This window comes from Sapajus apella, unplaced genomic scaffold, assembly GCF_009761245.1.
Source record: "Sapajus apella isolate SASKATOON/1434 unplaced genomic scaffold, GSC_monkey_1.0 scaffold16, whole genome shotgun sequence".
Classification (NCBI taxonomy): domain Eukaryota; kingdom Metazoa; phylum Chordata; class Mammalia; order Primates; family Cebidae; genus Sapajus; species Sapajus apella.
The window spans coordinates 3,734,964-3,754,944 of record NW_022436956.1 but is presented as its reverse complement, the minus strand read 5'-3'; the positions used below and the strand labels follow the sequence as shown (position 1 = coordinate 3,754,944).

At 43.9% G+C, this 19,981-nt stretch overlaps 1 protein-coding gene across 9 annotated transcripts in view; it reads left to right on the top strand.

Annotated features, from left to right (window-relative positions):
- The window catches only part of LOC116555929 (neurotrimin), a 968,350-nt gene that overhangs the window by 203,193 nt on the left and 745,176 nt on the right, over positions 1–19,981 (top strand). Inside the window, exon 1 of one of the 9 annotated variants that reach the window (XM_032284827.1) lies at positions 15,337–15,791. The exons of the other annotated variants lie outside the window; for them this stretch is intronic. The gene's annotated coding sequence lies outside the window, so the exon portion shown is untranslated. Of the gene's footprint in view, positions 1–15,336; positions 15,792–19,981 lie in introns of those variants that run through there. 9 annotated transcript variants of the gene reach the window in all.

Sequence of the window (19,981 nt, the reverse complement as noted above, 5' to 3'; positions counted from 1 at the left end):
TCCCCTCCTTTTTCCCTCTGTGGCTCCAGGCCATGTTGATTTTCTAGTGTTTTTCCTTATCATCTTTCCGTTCTTCTCCCTGCCCACTCAGATTCTCACCAATTTGCCAGAACTGAACTCAAGGCTTCCACCCACGTAAGTTCTCTCTGCTAACTAAATGGGATTGTGTTTACACACTGTTGAGCACAGAACCTTACCTGTAGTAACTGATCTCTAAAAGGCCAGTGAAAGTACACACTCTCATAGATAATCTCGTGTGTGTGTATGTGTGTGCGTTAGACTTTTAAAACAATATTTTAGTTTTTCCCTTTTTTTTTTTGAGACAAGCTCTCTCTCTGTCAGCCAGGCTGGAATGCAGTGATGCAATCACAGCTCACTGACGCCTCAACCTCCCAGGCTCAAGCAATCCTGCCATCTCAGCCCCCCAAATAGCTGGGACCACAGGCATGTACCACGATGCCCAGCTATTTTTTTTTTAATTTCTTTTGTAGAGACAAAGTCTTACTATGTTGTCTAGGCTGGCCTCAAACTCCTGGGCTCAAGGGATTCTCCAGCTTCAGTTTTTCCATAGGTTCATAAAGCGATGTGCATTCAAAGTCTCTCCAGAGGTCACCTGTAAGTAGATGATTGTAGCAGACAGCCACTGAGATGGGCTTCAGACCCTCACCTTCAAATAGAATACAGCTGTAGTGAGGGGATGCCACTTCCACAACTAAGTGACAAAAAGCTCATGGATTTCCTCTTGGGCAAGCTCTCTCACTCCCTCTTGGATTCACTCAGGGAGCCAGCTGCCATGTTGTGAGGAAGCCCCGTGTGGAGACCCCTAACCTGCTAACAGTCACATGAGTGAGCTTGAGGCAGATCTGCTCCTCCTGCCAGGCAAGCCTTTAGAGGACACCACAGCCCTGGCCCACAGATTCACTGTGCCCTTAGGAGCGACCCTGAGTCAGAGACACCCAGCTAAACTCTTCCAAGATTTCTGACCCCAGAAATTGTGAGACAATAAGCTTGTTGTTCAGGCTGCTTTGTTTGTTACACAGCAATAGATAATTAATCCAATGGGTTCTCAGGCCACTATAATACTCTATTCTCCTCTTAAGGTGCTTTAAAAGAAAAAGAAAGTAGACAACCAGCTTCAGCACTAAGAGACTGCTTTCTAAGTGTTTTTAACTCTTTGGGAAGAACAATCTATATCACTTATCTCACACTGATCGTTTCTGAACCTAGAGCAACTTTAGCTATTGAAAGACGTATCAGGCAATCTACTACATCAAATTAATTTTAGTTGACCTAAAAAATAAGTGATGCTCAACTGGGAGACTACGGAGCAAGAAGAAATACTCAGAAAAGAGAAGGACGCTAACCAGTGCTAACTACACCCAGTCATTACTCCACATGACTTGCATTGTATTATCTCATTTTATTTACCCATTCTCCCTCTGGAGTAATTTCTATTATTATCCCCATTTTACAGATAAGGCAGCCAAGCCACAGAAAGTTTAATTACATTTTTCAATGTTATATAGCTAATAAAAGCCTTACTTCGAAGTCCGTACTCTTGATCACAAATTATTCTGACTTACCATTTCAGACAAATTCAAATTATTAAATACAATCCAGTCTTAGGACTCATAAATATTGGTTAATTGAAAAATTGATGAATAATGTAGATGTAGAATAAAATTGATACTATATATTTTTAAATTTTGTCCTATATATGGAAAGCTTACTTCACCAGTTATAACACACACCTGCATGAGTGGAATTGCATCTTAAATGCTCCACTGCACCCAGTCCAGGACTCTATTCTTTCATGACTGTGCATCAGAAACAATTGGAGGAAGTCAGTCAAACAGGGGCCAGCCACAGAGAGAATTTCAGGAGTTGACAGCATGAAAGAAGAGGTGGTCAGAGATCAAAACAAGTTCAGGGCTCTTGGAATACAAACTGAGAGAGAAAAAAAACAAATCATCATCTTTAGGGTGAGGTTGATAAGGAAGAGTGACCCATAATTGAGCATTCAATAAGCCAAGGATGCAGAAAGACAACTAACAATAAAGTATGTGTGGGTGTGGAATGCTTGCTATGTTCCAGGCACCGTTCTAAATGATTTCCATGTATTGTCATCTTTGATTTTTCGTCACCATGTGCAATGGTTACTAAAAGCATCCCCATTTCACAGGTGAGAAAACTGAGGCACAGAGATTATTGTTAACTCCCAGTCACAATTAGTAAATAGAAGGGTTAAGACAAAATGAGAGATCTGCTTCAAGCTTACTCACATGGCTGTTGGCAGGTTTTGGTCCCTTGCCAAGCAGGCCTCTGCACAGGACTTCCTCACAACATGGCAGCTGACTCCCCCACAGTGAGCAACTCAAGAGACAGTGAGAGCTTTCCCCAGAGCAAAGCCAGAGGCTTTGCATAACTTCATTTTGAAAGTAACATCAAATTATTTCCAATATGGCCTGAAACAAAAATCCTTTCTCCTGACCACTACTCTAAATTTTCTTGGCAATACAGTTTGAGTCAGTACTAGTATGCCATGGTTATGAAATTTGAATTAAGGAATGGGGATGTTTATCTTTTGGTATATTTTATAGGTTTTGGATCTGGGTAGGGCAGGGACACAAAACCCAGCAAAAGCCAGAGGGATTTACCATCTTGGTAGCTTGAGTCTGCCTAGAACCAAAGCAGGCAATCAAAAGAAAAGGTCTTCAATCAAAAATTCTAGTCCTGGTAGAATTTTACTGAACATCAAATGTTTAACACTTAAAGTGAACCTACTATGGGGAACGGCATCATGCTAGTTGGGTATAGAAAACTATGTCAGACAAGGTCCTCATCCTGCTTATGTAAACATTAAAAATAAATATTTAACTCAGGGCAATGTGTGCTTATTGTTAAATTGGTTAAAGACCAATGATGATTGGTCTTTAACCAATTTAACAATAAGTACACATTAAAGACCAATGATGATTCTGAGAGGACTCACTGTGAGCTGCTGTGCTGTGATTTGGGTTTGGAACAAGAAAGAAAGAAAGAGAAGTGGAATTAACAGAGGTGTGGCTCGTGCAATGTGGAAGTGGAGGGTTTCTATGGGAGAGTAATGGGGCCTCACACTGCAGAGGACTCCATGTCTGAGCACGCTAAGGGGGAGGTTGATCTTCATCCTGTAGGTGGTGGGTGGACACTGAAGGTTTGTGAGAAGACGGGTGTCATGATAAATGTAGTGTTCGAGTGAGATTAACACAGCAGAGTTATACAGGAAACCATGCTATTGTTAACCTTGAAGTGTGTGTGTGTGTGTGTGTGTGTGTGTGTGTGTGTGTGTGTAGGCTCTGCTTGTAGTGAGAAGGTACTGGGCTAGAAGTCAGAAGACTCAGTTTCTTGTAAATATCCTACCATTAATAATACATATGGATTTAAGCAGGGCATTCTTCTCTTCCCTGGGACACACATTCTTCATTATAAAGTGATGAGACTGGAGACTCTGCTAGTCCTTCCAACACTAGCATTCTGGATTTCTCACACTACTGTTCCCCTCAGTTAGTGCTGTAATCAAAAGCTGCCTACATATCCATTCTCCATCTGGAAACTGCAGTCCAGGGCTTCTCACAAGAGCTTCTGCAGAGGCAAAATAACCCCATCCTCTTCTTTCTTACACATGATGATGAAACCAATGTGTTTTTCTCCTCTCCGCCTTATTTAACTCCAAATCATTATTTGTTCTTTTGTGTCTCATGCCTTCCATGTCCTAGGTTTGAAGGTGACGTATACATGGCAGGGAGGCACAATCCCACCCCTTCCTCATCACCTTGTTGAAGAATTTTCATGCATCCACGCATACACATGTGCACACACACACTTGATGCCAGGTCAGTGCCTGGCCTCACTGCTGAGGAGATTAAAGCAAAGTTTCCAGAGCATTTATTGTGCCTACCTGGTGTCCCTTAGCTGGAGGTGTGAGGCTTATATCAAGTAATACAGCGTGGCAAGCTCAATCCCCACTTTCTGTATATTTCAGAAAGTAACAAAGAATATTCTTTCCATGCTAAAACCCAGTAAAGAGGCAAGGGATACACTCTTCCCCAGCCAAGTGCCAGGATTCTCCTAAATGCAGATATTCACCAAGGAACTGGAATGTTCTCACTCCAATGCTGGAGAAGTGACTCCCGGGATAATCTGCGAATGTTATTCGTCTTTCAGTCTACTTTTCTCAATCTCTCCCCTGTGCCCAGCCCTTGATCTTGCTACCACTGGGAGGCTCACTCTCATGAAGGTGGCAGCATGGAGAACCTTTGCTCTGCCCTAGTCAAAAGTCATCTGTGTCCTTTCTGTTTTTAGAACCAGGACTGTCTGACAGCAGTGATGACCCTGGGGGCTTGTGTCAAAATTCAAATCCCATAGTGGGGAAGCAGGTGGGAGCAGAGAAGCAGAGATACCTACAGCACTCAGAAGTGGGTCTGTCCAAGAGCTGAGTGTTCATTAGACTGAAAAACAGCAAACATGTTGATACCTCCGAGGAGGAGGGCCAAGAGACACTCTGGGAGGCCAAAGTCAGAGCCTGAGAGTTTTAGAACAGGGGCAGAAAACAGTGCAAAGCAGAGATCAGAGACAGGGCCAGAAGAAGCGCTGTGGAAGCTGGTCTGTGGCGTCCAAGCAAAGCGCTGAGTCCGGTGTCCCCTGCACTGCAAGAGGACAATTAGATGGCTTCTTAATGTCCCAATATCAGGGCACTGGCAGCATTTCCAACTTATTCTTACAATAACGTTCCTTCTTTGAATGCTTACTCATGGCCAGGCACTGTGTAAGAGTTTTAGAACACTATCAAAACTGATCTGCATGGCAATTGATGTGGGGGCTCTTTTCCCCATCTTGTAGATGAGGAAATGGGCTTCCTAAAAGAACTTAAGAGACTTGTCCAAGCTGTACTGTATAAATGGCAGATGTGAGGTTTAACCCAGGTATGACCCCAAATCCAATGCTCTTAATTACTGAGCTTGGCCATCCCCATGTACTTCCAAAGGGATAGAATGCAGGGGATACCCAGTCATCATTTGGGCAGTGCTCAGTGGCCCTGAAGTGAGACGGGCTGGAGGCAGGATTGCACTCTCAGGAGAAGGCTCCAGGTAACCTGTGGTGACAGGAGCAGCGAGCAGGCTGCATGAACCAAATGAAATCCTTAGGCGTAGTTTCAGCTCATCCGTTCTGGGAGAGTCAGCAGCACTGATTCAGCCAGAGCTCCAACTTCTTAGGGAAATTTCTTGCCAGCTCAGCTGTTAAGGCTCAAATTCCTCACCTTCTCCCAGCCCCCACTGCAGGGTTCTCTGCTCGCTGCTCTCATCTTCCTGATGTCACTCACTCATCGCAGAACCAGAAGGCTCAGCCAGCACTGAAAGGTCCCTGGGGAAAGGGAGGCCCTCCTGGGGGTTCCAGATCTGTAACAAATGACTTCCCGCGGAGACAAGCTGCGCTGTGCTCCGAGGCCCTGCTGGGGAGAGATGAAGTCTCCCCATGGGCCTGCCTGGTGTATCCGCTGCTGACAGTCCATGGAACTGAGCTGGGGGAGATGAAAGGGGGGCGCACCCTGCCTCCCCACTGGGTTTAGCACCCAGTCTGCTGAGATTCGTCCCATCTGACAGCCCTACACGGAGATGCATGGATTCCCTGCCCAACAGGACTGTCTAGTGGTGAGCTGAACCGGGTTGCGCCCAGCTCAAATGAGGCAAGGCTTGAGATTTGCTTCCTGAAAAGGTCACTGATAACGCAAACCCCACCTCTGTTGCCTCCAGTGTGTCTTTCACCAGGTAGATAGGTGCTGTCAGTCACATGGAGGAAGCTTAGTGTGGATGGCTCAGCCCTGCTCATCACAGCCACTGGGAAAATACCAGACCGCTTATGTGCCCAGTAGCAGGCACCAGCACGAATGGGAAGGGGGCATTTCATTCACAGTTGAAATGCACTTTCCTGTGTCTAACCTGAATTCCTCCTGCTGCAAGGTAAGCCTCCCTTCGCTTCTGATTTTCTGATTGTATTAGAGAAACAGCTCTTGTGTTATGCTCTGGGCAGGAGCTACTCAGTTGCTAGAAGCCCAGCACCAGGTCATTCCACAGCCTCGCCTGCTGTAGGTCAGTCACCCCTTCTTTTCCTCCACTTACACAAGTGGAGCACTTCTGCCTCTGGTTGGATAATGATACTCCTTATAATAGGTTAAGTCAGTGGTTAAGTCAATGATGAGGGGTAGGAAACGATTTTTTTTGGGTATCCACTATGCACTCACTTCACTTAATCTTATTTAACTTAATAGTTGTCAAAGGATCAGAGGAACAGCTCTGACTGTGGGAGACAGAATTCCTGGGTCTCTGCTAAAATATGTGGTAGAGCATGCTGGGTTGGCTTCAGGCCGAGAGGAGTCCTCACGCTGCTGCTGGCTGAGAAGCTTTGAGCTTGTAACTTCACCTTTCTGAGACTCAATTTCCTCATCTGCAGAATGGCTTTGATATATCTACCTCATTAAGAGCAGCAGCCATAAACTTTTAACCTAAGAACCACGAAGTCTAGCCCAGGGCCTGGAAATCACACATGCTCAGTAATGGCTTGTTTAGTAAACAGGCCAGTGCTTAAATGGTTGTGGTACAGATCATTCAAATAACATTTAAAATTCCTTACAAAGCTTGGTCTTTCAAAAATAAAAATAAAAACCTAGTTTCTTTTGTCTTGTAGTGGTGATGAGAGCCAAGCAACCAGGACCTGAAATTTCCTTTCTCCTATTCACCTTCCCAAAACACACACACACACACACACACACACACACACACACACACACACCACACAATCCATAGTTAAAAGTTGGCCTTTCGGTGCTCTTTCCTCCTCCTTCCCCACCACCACCGCTTGCTCCCTCACTCTGCCTGGTCTCCTCATCAGCCCTGGTCTGTCATGCTCCCCATGCTGCAGCCCCCAGGTCCCCTCTCCCTGGCCCCTGCCTCCCCGCAACGCTGGGCTCAGACCAGATGTGTAGCAGCCTGCCATCATCTCTGATGCTGCCCATCCCTGCCAATCTCCGGCCATGTCTGGCAGCTGGAATTGCAATTCTCCTTGTTTACAATGCACTGTAATTGCACACACAGGCTATGCTGTCACTTGTAATTTTATCTTGTCCTGTTCTCCCTGCACACTCCCTTGCCTAAGTGTCAAGCAGTTGCCCTTGTGAGTGGCACTATCGGCAGGAAATGTGCTCCAACATCCAGCAGAAAGCAAACTATTATTTATTTCTCATTCTCTCCCTCTCCACTCAGTAGATGAAATAGGCAAAGAGCAGCCCTGCCTCTTCTGCAGCCCCCATCAACCCTCACACCTCTCCTTCCCCAGTACCATGAGTTCCTCTAATTGCTAGGTCCCCTCTTTCAGCTTGGACGTTGCTTCAGGAAGTCTGGAGATTACAAGAATTGCCTTCTCTGCTATAGTTGACTTCTGAAAAACAAGGGAGATATTGCCTTGCTTAGCTCTCAGCACGTGGGGTGCTAGCATCTCCTGGAGACAGGCTGTTGGCTGCAAGTTACCCACCCATCATGTCAGGCAGAGGACTAAGCCTCACCAGGGTCCTTGGGCTCAAGGCAGCTCTGCCTGTGGATCTCAAACAAGGCAAATGGAAAGGCTTCCCTGCCCCGCCCCACTGCCATAGCACGCACTGTTCTGAGCGGATGACACGACACGTTACCCTATTTATTCCCCACTAGAGCTTTGTAAAAGGTCATTATTACCTCTGCTTCATAGATGAGAAAACTGAGCCCAAGTGCCCAGTCAAAGGTCATCCAGCTGATAGTACGTGGACAAAGCTGAGATTTAAAATTCACTCAACCCCGTTCTAAAACCTCTTGTATTTTGTTGTATTTTTTCTTTTGTTTTGTACCACATTCTGTGGCCTCATGAAGAGCATGTTTATCTGTGTTTCTGGGCATATCAGTGTCTGTACTTGGCAGATTGCTTTATAATTATCTGTTTGTCTGTCTGTCTGCTACTAGACTGTAAGCGCTCTGAAGGCAAGGCCTGTGTTTCATTTTATTACCCGCTGTAGTGCCTGCATGGAGCCTAGTGAATCTTTTTCATAGATATGTTAAGATGAATGCATTCAGAGATTCAATATTTGATTAGGTTGCTGTCCAGAAATTGCTAAATTCTGTGCACCAGCCTTTTATAGTCTTGTTTCTGATGAACATGGAAGATTCTTTGCCTCTAAATGCGTAAGGATGATTGTTCTAGACAAAAGTCAGGAAAACTCAGAGTACACATCTCATGACAAATGGATTCAAGGAAAAAATACACACTAATCGGCCCAATTTATTTGTCATTTGTAATAACTTGGTCCTGGGAAGAATCAGGGGAAAAATTCTGCTACGTCCTGTAAATTTTTTGAAATCTAGCGCAACTGTCCTGTACCAAGTACTGAGTGCTCGCTGTAGTTGAGTATATTAAGAGTTGGTTCTCTTTCGCTCCTTTTCTCCAAAATCTTATGTAATGCTCTCATATTACATTTCTAACAAAAAGAAAGCTTACCAATTTTTTTTTTTTTAAGACAGGGTCTTCCTCTGTCACCCAGGCTGGAGCGCAGGGGTAAGATTTCGGCTCACGACAACCTCTGCCTCCAAGTTCAAGTGATTCTCTTACCTCAACCTCCCGAGTAGCTAGGACTTCAGTGCATACCATCATGCTCAGCTAATTATTTTTAAAAAATTCTTTTCTTGAGATGGGGTCTCACTATATTGCCCAGGCTGTTCTCAAACTGCTGGGCTCAAGCCACCCTCCCACCTCAGCCTCCCAGAGTGCTGGGATTATAGGCATGAGCCACCATGTCTGAAAGTTTACTAATTTAATGTTGGTAACAATGCTCCTTCTGTGGAAAATGTTGCAAAGTCTTGCAGGGAGGTCAAAGGAAGGAAAGGAGCTCTGGCTTGTTCACCTGCATTGACACCTGGAGAAGTTGACAGGAAAGATAGGAGAGTGGTCATTACATACTCAAAGTACTACAGTAATTTCTCCCCTCTTCCTCTACCTGGCCTTGCATCCCTGCTCAGCCCCTCAGTACCTGTGTGTCTTTAAGTCTCTTGTTCAATCTCTCTGGGCTCTGTTCTCTTACTTGTAAAACTGGTCTAAAGATATATCTGCTTCATAATATTTTGTTGGGTTTAAATCATAAAATGTTTGCAGAATGCTTGGCACAGTGTCTAATGCAACTGAGTCTTTAATTAAGGGGGAATTCAACATCATAGCTGTTTTGCTGTTGGGGTAGTAAGGGCAGAGACTTGAAGGAGGTGGGATGGCTGTAGCTGAGTCTCAGCATGAGGCTTGCTGCTCTGTCTAGGGCTCATCCAGCCACAGCAAACACCCAGCATGGTCCACCAGCGAATCACCTGCTGATGGTGTCTGTACTCCTCTCTCCACATCACCTTTCGCCTCCACCAGCTGAAGGCAACAGAAAGCTTTGATGAGATCCAATTAGGAATACAGATTCTACATTCAAGAGGGCTGAGCAGTTCACGTGAAGAGGGAAAAAAAGACCTGGAAATTAGTGCAAGTGCTCAGCTTATGTATCCTCACAAGCTAAATAGTGAAGAAAGATGTGTCATTTAGTAGGACTGACCCCTGGGGGTGTTTGCCTCTCATCAGCTGAGACACTATTATTTTGCAAATGACATCTCCATCGCAAGCAATTGTGTTCCCCCCTTATTCTAAAACCCACATAAATAAATGATATTTAGAGAGCTGCTGACTGTGGAGGAGGCTTGGCTCAGATGAAAGAAAAGAAGCTTGTATTTGCCAGAAGGGACTCTTCACAAACCCCTAGGATGAGCTGTGTACAGATAAAAGTTTTGAGTTGACGGAGAAGGTGTATCAAGCCTCTGTGCCTCTTACTGGAAACTACTGAGGACTTTGGAAAATTAGAGGGATTTGCAGGAAGGCAAAAGTAGCTCAGGAAGACCTCAAAAGCAAACCCTAAATACTTCAGAGCAGATTCAGGGACAGGGCTAGACAGGGAATGGTTTAATTGAACAACAAAGCAGTAGAAAGAAGCCAGGGGTTCTTGTCAATAGGACGTGAAATACTGGAGCCCATGCCTGGCTTGATTGACCTGCCTCATTGAGGAGCTCGCTCCTTTTGCTGTCACCATCTGCATGGCGGGGTGGAAGAACGCCCTGAGTCTCCATCGACGGTTGCCAACAGTGTGACCGGGATGCTGTTTTACTTGTTTGTAACGTGAAGCTAATACCTCCCTTGTGGCTGGACCTACTCCTGATATTTAACTGGAAGACTTTCTATTGAACTCCGAGGTGTTGTTGACCTGAATTTTCCTTCCCCTTGATGATAAGAAACCTCGATCAAGATGCCTTCTAGTATCTTCAATTCGACCTAATGCCTGTCTTCTTTTTGTTGTCAAATTCAAGATTATTATTTAAGTGAGAGTCCAGGGATCAGCAAACATATTTAGTAAAGAGGGAGATAGTGAATGTTTTAGGCTTTGGGGGCCATAAGTTCTCCACTGCAAATACTAGACTCTAGCATGATGGCATCGTAGGTAAACAAATGGCAGTGGTTGTGCCAGTCAAATGTCATTTACAAAAGCAGGTGGCCAGCGGAATCTGGCCCAAGGCCCATAGTCTGCAGACTGCTGACATGCTCCCTCTGGGTTTTCTTCCTCTGTCGACCTCCTCCTGCCATCCCCTCTAGCCTTCCTTTCCACTGAGCTAGCCAGGCAGCAGGGTCAGCATTCATTTAGGGTTCTGGTAAATCCACGGGAACAGAAAGTATGTCTAAGGATACCATGCAGACCCCAGCCCTTTCCCCACGCCCTCAGAGGTCTTCCACCTGTGTCCCTGTGGTGCAGCCCATACTCCATCAGACATCCCTGGGGCTGGAACTCGGACTGATTCTCCCAGTTAATGTGATACTCAGTGTGTTACTCAGCGTTCTCTACAGGGACAAAACTAATGGAATATATATGAGTTTACATATATATGAGTTCATGTATATATGAGTTTACATACATATATAAGTTTACATATATATGAGTTCACGTATATATGAGTTTACATATATGAGTTCACGTATATATGAGTTTACATATATGAGTTTACATACATATATGAGTTTACATATATATGAGTTCACGTATATATTAGTGTATGTATATATGAGTTTACATATATATATGAGTTTACGTATATGAGTTTACATATATATGAGTTTACATATATATGAGTTTACGTATATATGAGTTTACATATATATGAGTTTACGTATATATGAGTTTACATATATATATGTTTACGTATATATGAGTTTACATATATATGAGTTTACATATATATGAGTTTACATATATATGTAAGATGACTTACATATATACATATATGTGTGTGTGTGTGTGTGTGTGTGCGTGAGATGGCCCATTATGGAACCTTGTGATCGTGTGAGTTAATACTTACTAAATGAGTTCATTAAGTATTAACTCACACGATCACAAGGTCCCACAGTGGGCCGTCTGTAGGCTGAGGAACAAGGAGAGCCAGCCAGTCCGAGTTCCAAAACTGAAGAACTTGGACTCCACTGTTTGAGGGCAGGAAGCATCCAGCACAGGAGAAAGATGTAAATGGGAAGGCCAGGCCAGTCTCTCTTTTCCCATTTTTCTGCCTGCTTATGTTCTAGCTGCGCTGGCAGCTGGTTAGATTGTGTCCATACAGATTAAGGGTGGGTCTGCCTTTCCCAGTCCACTGACTCAAGTGTTAATCTCCTTTAACAATACCCTCACACACACCCACCCAGGATTGTATCCTTCAACCCAATCAGGTTGACACTCAGTATTAACCATCACACTCAGGTTGGGCCCTTGGAAACTTTTATGCCACGTGGGAGGGTCAAGCTGTCTATTGCACTTGCTTTGTCTTCCTCTCTCCACCTCTTTGTCTCTGCTTCTGTCTCTCTGTCTCTCTCAGTCTCTCCTCCCCTTTCCTCCCCACCCTGCCTCCACTAGCACTGCTTCCCGCTCCAGCTTGGTGGGGAAGCACATGCAGAGGCTGCGCTCCACAAATTCCAGCTGGGAAACACAACTCCAGCTTCCCGGCGCCCCTGTCCGCTTCAGCTCCCTCATTCTGGGCCGAGCTCCTCTTTTATCCCACCTGGACGTATCAAGGCCTAAAGCACACAAGTTCCTTTGCCGGTTTCCACTGCAGTGTACTGCCCTCCACCCTTATCCCTGGGCAGGAGGGGCCTTTAAGTTCAATGGTCCTGTCCCTGAGCTTTGTGTTCAGTGTCTCCACCGTAATCTCCCCCTTTCGGGTGGGCCCCAGAGTGAGGGGGAGGCAAAAGCAAATGGGGAAAACATTCAGTTAAAATCTGCCGGTTCCTACCGCTGGTCTGTGGATCAAGGGAGTGCACATCTCCCAGGACCAAGTTACCTTTGTTAAGCCTTGTTAGCTTTAGGGAAAGTTCACCCAGAAGAATACAACAGAGTTCATTTGCCCAAGGTGAAAAAAAGCCCATCAGGAGTCCACAGCCCATCAGAAAATCCCAAAGAGAGACCAGCAACAAAGCTGGAAACGTGGCCAGCCTCAGTGGCCCAGGCCCCAGGGAAGGGAGCCGCAGGCCTCCAGCCCTCCCGCTGGGGTCCAATTCGCTCTGCTCCTCCAGGATCCATGGAGGGGCAGGGCAAGGGGTCCCCTGGGGGCCAAGTTCACACCCTGCCCTCTCCAGGCTGGAAGGGGAGGGTACAAGGGAGCAGACACTGGTGTATGGGGACATAACTCACAGTTTTCAGAGGCGGGAGAATTCCCCTGACAATCACTCTTGTAAGAGATGCCTCAAGGGAGTATTAAGACTAGGTCACATTTTCAGAATTTTGGAAACTTTTCCAGAACTGTTTTATTTTCTAGTTGTGGTGCCAGATGGTAATGTTCTGGTAAATTTTCATGTTCCCAAGTGGAAGTGTTAGGAAATGATAAACAAAACAAACAAGCTAACAACAACAAATCCCTTTCAGCACACGCTTGTCCTTCTACACTATCCTGGTTATGTAGATTCTCTTAGGGAGTATTTTGCGTAGCTTTACTGAAACAAAGGTCTATTGCTCCCACATTGCACAGAGGGAGCGCAGGTCACAAGATTGCATTCAGGGTGGGGAGCTCCCCCCACTACCAGTCACCAGGATCCCAGGCTGATGGGAACCCACCACCTTAAATGCTGCACAATATGAACACATGGTTTCCACCAGCACCATAGCAGTAGCAAAAAGAACTGCTGCTGTCTTCTCATTTTCTCTTTCCTTCCTTCCTTCCTACTTTCCTTCCTCCCTCCTTCCCTCTCTCTTTTCTTTCTCCTTCTTTCTTTCTTTTTTTTCCTTCTTTCTCTTTCTTTCTTTCTTTCTTTCTTTCTTTCTTTCTTTCTTTCTTTCTTTCTCTTTCTTTCTTTTTCTTTCTTTCTCTCTTTCTCTCTCTTTCTCTCTTTCTTTTTTTTGACAGAGTCTTGCTCCTGCCACCCAGGCAGAGTATAATGGTGCAATCTCAACTCACTTCAACCTCCGCCTCCTGGGTTCAAGTGATTCTACTGCCTCAGCCTCCTGAGTAGCTGGGATTACAGGTGCCTGCCATGTGCCTGGCTAATTTTGGTATTTTTAGTAAAGATGGGCTTTCACCATGTTGGCCAGGCTGGTCTTGAACTCCTGACATCAGAGGATCCACCCACCTCAGCCTCCCACAGTGCTAGGATTACAGGGGTAAGCCACCATGCCTGGCCTCTCTTCTCATTCTTGATGCATTGGCCCCTGAGCACACCATGCCCTGTCTACTCAGTCTCTTGAGCAGAACTAGTCATGTGGCCCTGACTCACTTCAAGGGGACAGAAGGGAGAAAGTGTCAGAGTGCATGGATATTTGATGAGCGGTAAATGACTCTGCTACATAGATCTTCAGCATCTTTTAGACCCTGTTAACAGCTGCTTTAGAGAGAAACATTTTGTTGGCCATATTTCTTATGTATCCATTCATTAATTGTAAATAATTATTGAACACTTTTGCTTAATATATTTCCAGTCATCGATGTCATAAGGGTGAGCAGAAGAGAACCCACCCCTCCCTCATATGGCTTATAACAATTAAATATTGTCGTGTGACAAATGCCATGATAGGCAAGGGACAGGGCACCCCAAAAGCACAGAAAAAGTTTATGTGTCTAAAGTATGTCAGGAAAGACTTCCCAGAGAAGTCAAGGCTGCAGCTGACCCATGAAGAAAGGTTGGGGATTTCTCCCAGTCAGACCTTGGATCTATAGCAGAAAATGCAAGCCAGGAATCCTGCCTCCCTAGTCAGGGTTAGACCCTGCAGGTGACTCCCTTCTGGAGTAAGGATAGTTTAGGAGTAGAGAATATGCCCCAATTGCTATAAACAGAGGCTGCCTTAGGCTGATTGTTTTCCTTGCCTTCTCCCAAAGAGTACACACCACCTCTCTGAGGCAGCTCACCTCTGGCGGCCAAAGTTGAGCCACGTGGAGGAACTTGCTCAATCGGCTTCTGTTATAGATATGAAATTATTAATGACCGGGATGTAACTGTGCATGTTTGGACCCTCCTCCCAGCAGCCCTCTCTGGGGGATTGGGGTGAGGGTTGTAGGGAGACACCTTGCTGTTTAATAAATAATAGAAGAGATTCATAAAGTGTCTGGGAAGCACATTCCTCATGCAGAAATGTTACGGAATAACACAGGATGAATAATAGAAAAGGTTATTGAAAAATTCATAATTTCCAAGTGCCAGTGAAGGGCAGCTCCTGTGCAGTCTATTTGCCTGTAGAAAAGTGATTAAAATATATATTATTGTCCTGTCTATAGGAAAATGTATTATTAAGTGGATACTAGCGTGACATTTGAAAAATCCATTTCATTCCATTTAGCAGCAACGGGCTTTTGGCTGCTGCTTTGTGCAGCAGGTTTCACAAGCATTTTAATAAGCCATTTAAAAAACAAAAAGGGATTTTAATTATGGCCCCCTGCCTCCCAGCCAGGCTATTGCTTTGCATTTACAGCTCTTCTGCCAAAGAAATTTTAAAACATATAATGGGGAATGTAAATATCCTGCTTACGTTTAGTAGGTCCACTGCCAAGAAAGGAACCTGACCATTGGCCAGGAGGTACTTATGGGCTTCAGGAAGGCAGAATGGGAGATATGTTTGCCTGTCCAGACACAAGAAACAAAGCCTCCCTGTCAGAGGCCCATAACCCCTGCCAAGCCCTCAGTGTCGCTACGCTTCTACTTAAACATTCACTTTTTTTTCCACGTGAAACCGGGAGTTACTTTGGAGGTCTAATGAGAAATGGTTCATATTTCTGAATCATGAATTGAGTCAGGATCAGGGATCATCTGATTTGCCCATCTGCTTCTTGGCAGAATGCATCTCCTCGGCTTCAAGATCATACGCCCAGTACAGCTCGGAGCTGGATTCTGAATAGATTCAGGTTTGGAGCTTGGGATGGGGCACCTCTCCATGCCTTGCTCAGTATTTAAATTCTCCTATAAGTCAGGTAAGGGCCAGGGGACAGGATGGTATCTGAGAGGAGTGGGCTGTGCTCTTTCAACCTCAAGCTCTGATTCAGCTGGGACAGCGCTGTGGTCCTGTGGTCTTCCGGTGAGCTTACAGATGGACAGTGGTGGTGGCGAGCTCACCCCAGCAGTTGGTGTAGGAATTGAGGCAGAAACAGCATGAAGGACCCCAGCGTCATCAAGGTCCCGGTCTCTTTTCTGCTAACTGTGTAAGTTTGGCAGAGTCGCCTGACTGCTCTGGGTCTCTGCATTTTAATAACGAACAAAACCTCTTTGGGTTTTAACAACAGAAATAGAGCAATTTACATCACATCATAGCTTTAGACATTTTTATTTAAGACCCTTTTTAATAATTAAATCATTTGTTTTAATGAAATCTCATTTGGAAGCAGATAAAATTGTTTCTCTAGTTGAAGAGGGATTAGGGGACCAAACTGCCACCCACCTCAAAACCCCTTCCCTCTCCTTTTTAAAGGCAGTCCCAGGAAGGCTGCAGTTCTGATTCCACAGGGATTCCCGGAGCACAGTATGAAAACCAACGCATTTAGTGGTACATAAGGTCCCTTCTGGCTACAAGTTTCTGAAATTGAATTGCGGCCTGTGTCTGACTCGTTGGGATGAGAGAATGGCTTTTCTGGCCTCATTTTTACTCCTATTTATTTAGTCATCATATATTTATCCATTTATTCAGCGAAGATTTAACTGAAAACTGCACATGTGTTGCATTTACTGTAGAATACTGGGCTAAGCACTGTCTGAATATGGAACATGAGCAAGACATACTCCTTGTTACCTCTAATGAAGCAACAGGCATTTAAACAGCTTGCTGTCGGGTTCAAAACAGGGGAAATAAGAGTTATATTGGGGCACGAACGGGTTTTTTACTAGTAAAAATTATGAATTAGGTTTAAAAAGTATCTCTCTAGTTCACTTTTTAGGCCAGTTTATTAATTAAAACTGTGTCTTCCATCTTTTGGGTCCCTGTGTGGATGGCAGACTGCTACCCAGGCAGACTGTACCAGGATGGTGTCTCAGTTGCTGAAATACTGAAATAGTTCATTTGGGTTGGCGAGTAGATCCTGCCCAAATTCCCTGAATGTCCTTTGCTGTTCTGTTACCTTAAACCCACCTATCTCCAACATTTTCTTGATTCACCACCTCTCCTAAACTGTGAGTAAGGACGGGGCTTTTCATCACCATGCAGGTGCTCAGAGCCTGGTCTGGGAGGTTAATACCATTATCTTACCACTTATTAAATATGTTGAAAATATCCTTCTCAAAAAGTCAGTCTCTATCAATGCTTCTTTTCAATTCCAAGTTCCCATAAGACTGGTTCTACTTAATATTCACTCCCCATAGAGTTCCCAGTGTTTTCCTGGCTTGACAATCAGATAGTGAAACTAACGTCCCTCTTTGGCATTTTAAAACTGCTTTGGATTCTCTACACTCCCCCTAGGTGATCTCATTGAAATGGCATCTTTATGTTAATGACTCTCAAATTTATATCATCAGCCCAAACATCTCTGAGTTCTAGACTCACACATTCATCTGTCTACTTGACATCTCTACTTGGACACCTTTCAGAAAGCTCAAACTTAACATTCTCCAAATTGAGCTTTCTTTTCATGTGGTGCTATATACCTGTCCCCATCAATTGTTCCTGTGGCGGTAAATGGAACCACCCTTGACTCAAGAGTTCATGCTAAATGCCCAGGAGTCACCCCTGAAGCTTTTCTTTCACTTACCACCTGTATTTAATTGTCAGCGAGTCCTGTCAATTCTACCTGCAAAATACGTCTTGTAATCTAACTTTCCTCTTCATCTCCGCTACTGCCATTTTAGTTCAAGGCACAAATGTCTTTCTGCCCAACAACTGACTAGTCTCTCAACTTCTGCTCTTGATCTGGCCCACTGAATATTCCATACAGCAGCAACTGTGATAATGCCACTACTTTGCTCAATCCTTTTGATCTTCCTTCCTTGCAGTGAAATCCAAATTTCATTCCCTAGACTGTAAGCCCTGCAACTATGTCCCATGCTTGCCTTTCCCCACTAACTCCATGCCATTTATCGTTTTCTTCATGCTAAACCAGGTGGCTTCTATTTCTCCAACATAACACTTCACAGTGTTGACTTTATCCTCTTTCTGCTTAGGCCAGGGCTTCTCAATTATAATGTGCATATAAATAACTGGGGATCTTATTAATGTGAAGAATACGATTCCATGGATTTAGGGCAGTGGCCACAATCTGCATTTGTAATAAGCTCTCAAGTGATGCTAACCCTGTTAGTCCATGGACCATGGTTTGATTAGTGTGGCTTGAGTTACTGCTCTCCCAGCTTATTGCTTGGCTATTTCTTCCTCATTAAAAAAAAATTTATTGAGATATAATTTACATAACTTACAACTCACAAGCTTAAATGGTGCTTAGTATATTGACAGAGTTGTGCATCTATAACTACAGTTAATTCTAAAACATTTTTAAGACCCTATGAAGAATTTCTGTAACCGTTAGCAGTCACTTTTGACATTGTCCCACACACTCAGCCCTGGGCACCCACTAATCTACTTATGCCCCCTGAAGATTTGCCTATTTTGGACGTTGAATATCAATGGACTCATACCTATGTGGTCTTACGTGACTTACTTCTTTCACTTAACATCGTTTTTCAAAGTGTATGTGTGTTGTAGCATGCAGGTTTCACACCCCATTTCTTTTTATGGTCAAATCATATCCTATTGTGTAGATGTACCACATTTTGTCCGGTCATCAGGTGATGTGGATTGATTTTACTTTTTACCTATTGTAAATAGTGCTGCTATGAATTTGCATGTACAAGTTTTAGTGCTGACATATATTTTTATATCTCTTCAGTATATGATCAGGAGTGGGTCGTAGGATAATTCTGTGTTTAAAATTTGTAGGAACCGCCAAAATGTATTTCAAAATGTGGCCACACCGTTTGAAAGTCACATCAGCAGTGTGTGAGGCTTCCAGTTCTCTGAATCCTCGGAAATCCTTGTTGTAATCTCTCTTTTTTACTATAGCCTTCCTTGTGGGTGTGAAGTGTTATCTCATTGTGGTTTTGATTTGCATTTCCCTAATGACTAACGATGCATATTTTCACGTGGTTATTGGCCATTTATATATGTTTGTATATATTTGGAGGTAGGGCTATTCAGATCCTGTGACCATTTTTTAAATTGAGTATTTGTCTTTTTATTATTGAGTTTTAAGAGTTCTTCATATATGTGGGATCAGTCCTTTATTAACTATATTGTTTACAAATATTTTCTTCCACTCTGTAGCTTCTCCTTTCACTTTCTCGACAGCGTCTTTGAATCACAAAACTTCTAACTTTGATGAAGTTCAATTAATCTGGATTTTTTTTTTTTTTTGTCACTAGTGCTTGTGTTGTCATATCTAAGAAACTATTTTTTTTTTTTTTTTGAGACAGAGTCTCACTCTGTTGCCCAGGCTGGAGTGCTGTGGCATGGTCTCAGCCCACTGCAACCTCCATCTCCCAGATTCAACTGGTTCTCCTGCCTCAGCCTCCAAAGTAACTGGGATTACAGGCGCACACCACCACGCCTGGCTAATTATTTTGTATTTTTATTAGAGACGAGGTTTCACCATGTTGGCCAGGCTGGTCTCGAACTCCTGACCTCGTGATCTGCCCACCTCAGCCTCCCAAAGTGCTGGGATTACAGGTATGAGCCACCATCCCTGGTCACGAAACTATTTCATGGCCCAACGTTGCAAAGATTTACCCATATACATTCTTCTAAGAGGTTTTTTTTGTTTTGTTTTGTTTCATTTTAGCTATTATATTAAAGTCCACGATCAAATTTAAGGGTTTTTTTCTTTCTTTATTTTTCTTGGTGGGATGTGGGGTAGGAATCCAACTTCCCTCCTTTGTGTGTGGATATCCAGTTGTCCTAGCATCAATTTTGAACAAATTATTCTTTTTCCCATTGAATCTTCTTGGTACACTTGTCAACAATCAATTGACCATCTATTGTATATGTGACAGTTTGTCTTCTGGACCCTATTCAATTTCATTGGTCTATATGTCTGCCCTTATGTCAAAACTCACACTGTTTTGTTTGTCTTCTGGACCCTATTCAATTTCATGGGTCTATATATGTCTGCCCTTATGTCAAAACTCACACTGTTTTGATTACTGTGGCCTACTAGTACATTTTGAAATCAGAAAATGTAAGGCCTCCAACTTTGTTCTTATTTTTCGAAACTATTGTGATTATTCTGGGTTTCTTGATTTCCATATTAATTTTAGAATCAGCTTGTCAATTTCTACAAAAAAAAGGCAAATTGAGATTTAGATAAGGATCATGGTGAACCAATCAATACATTTAGAAGTTTAACATTTTAAAATT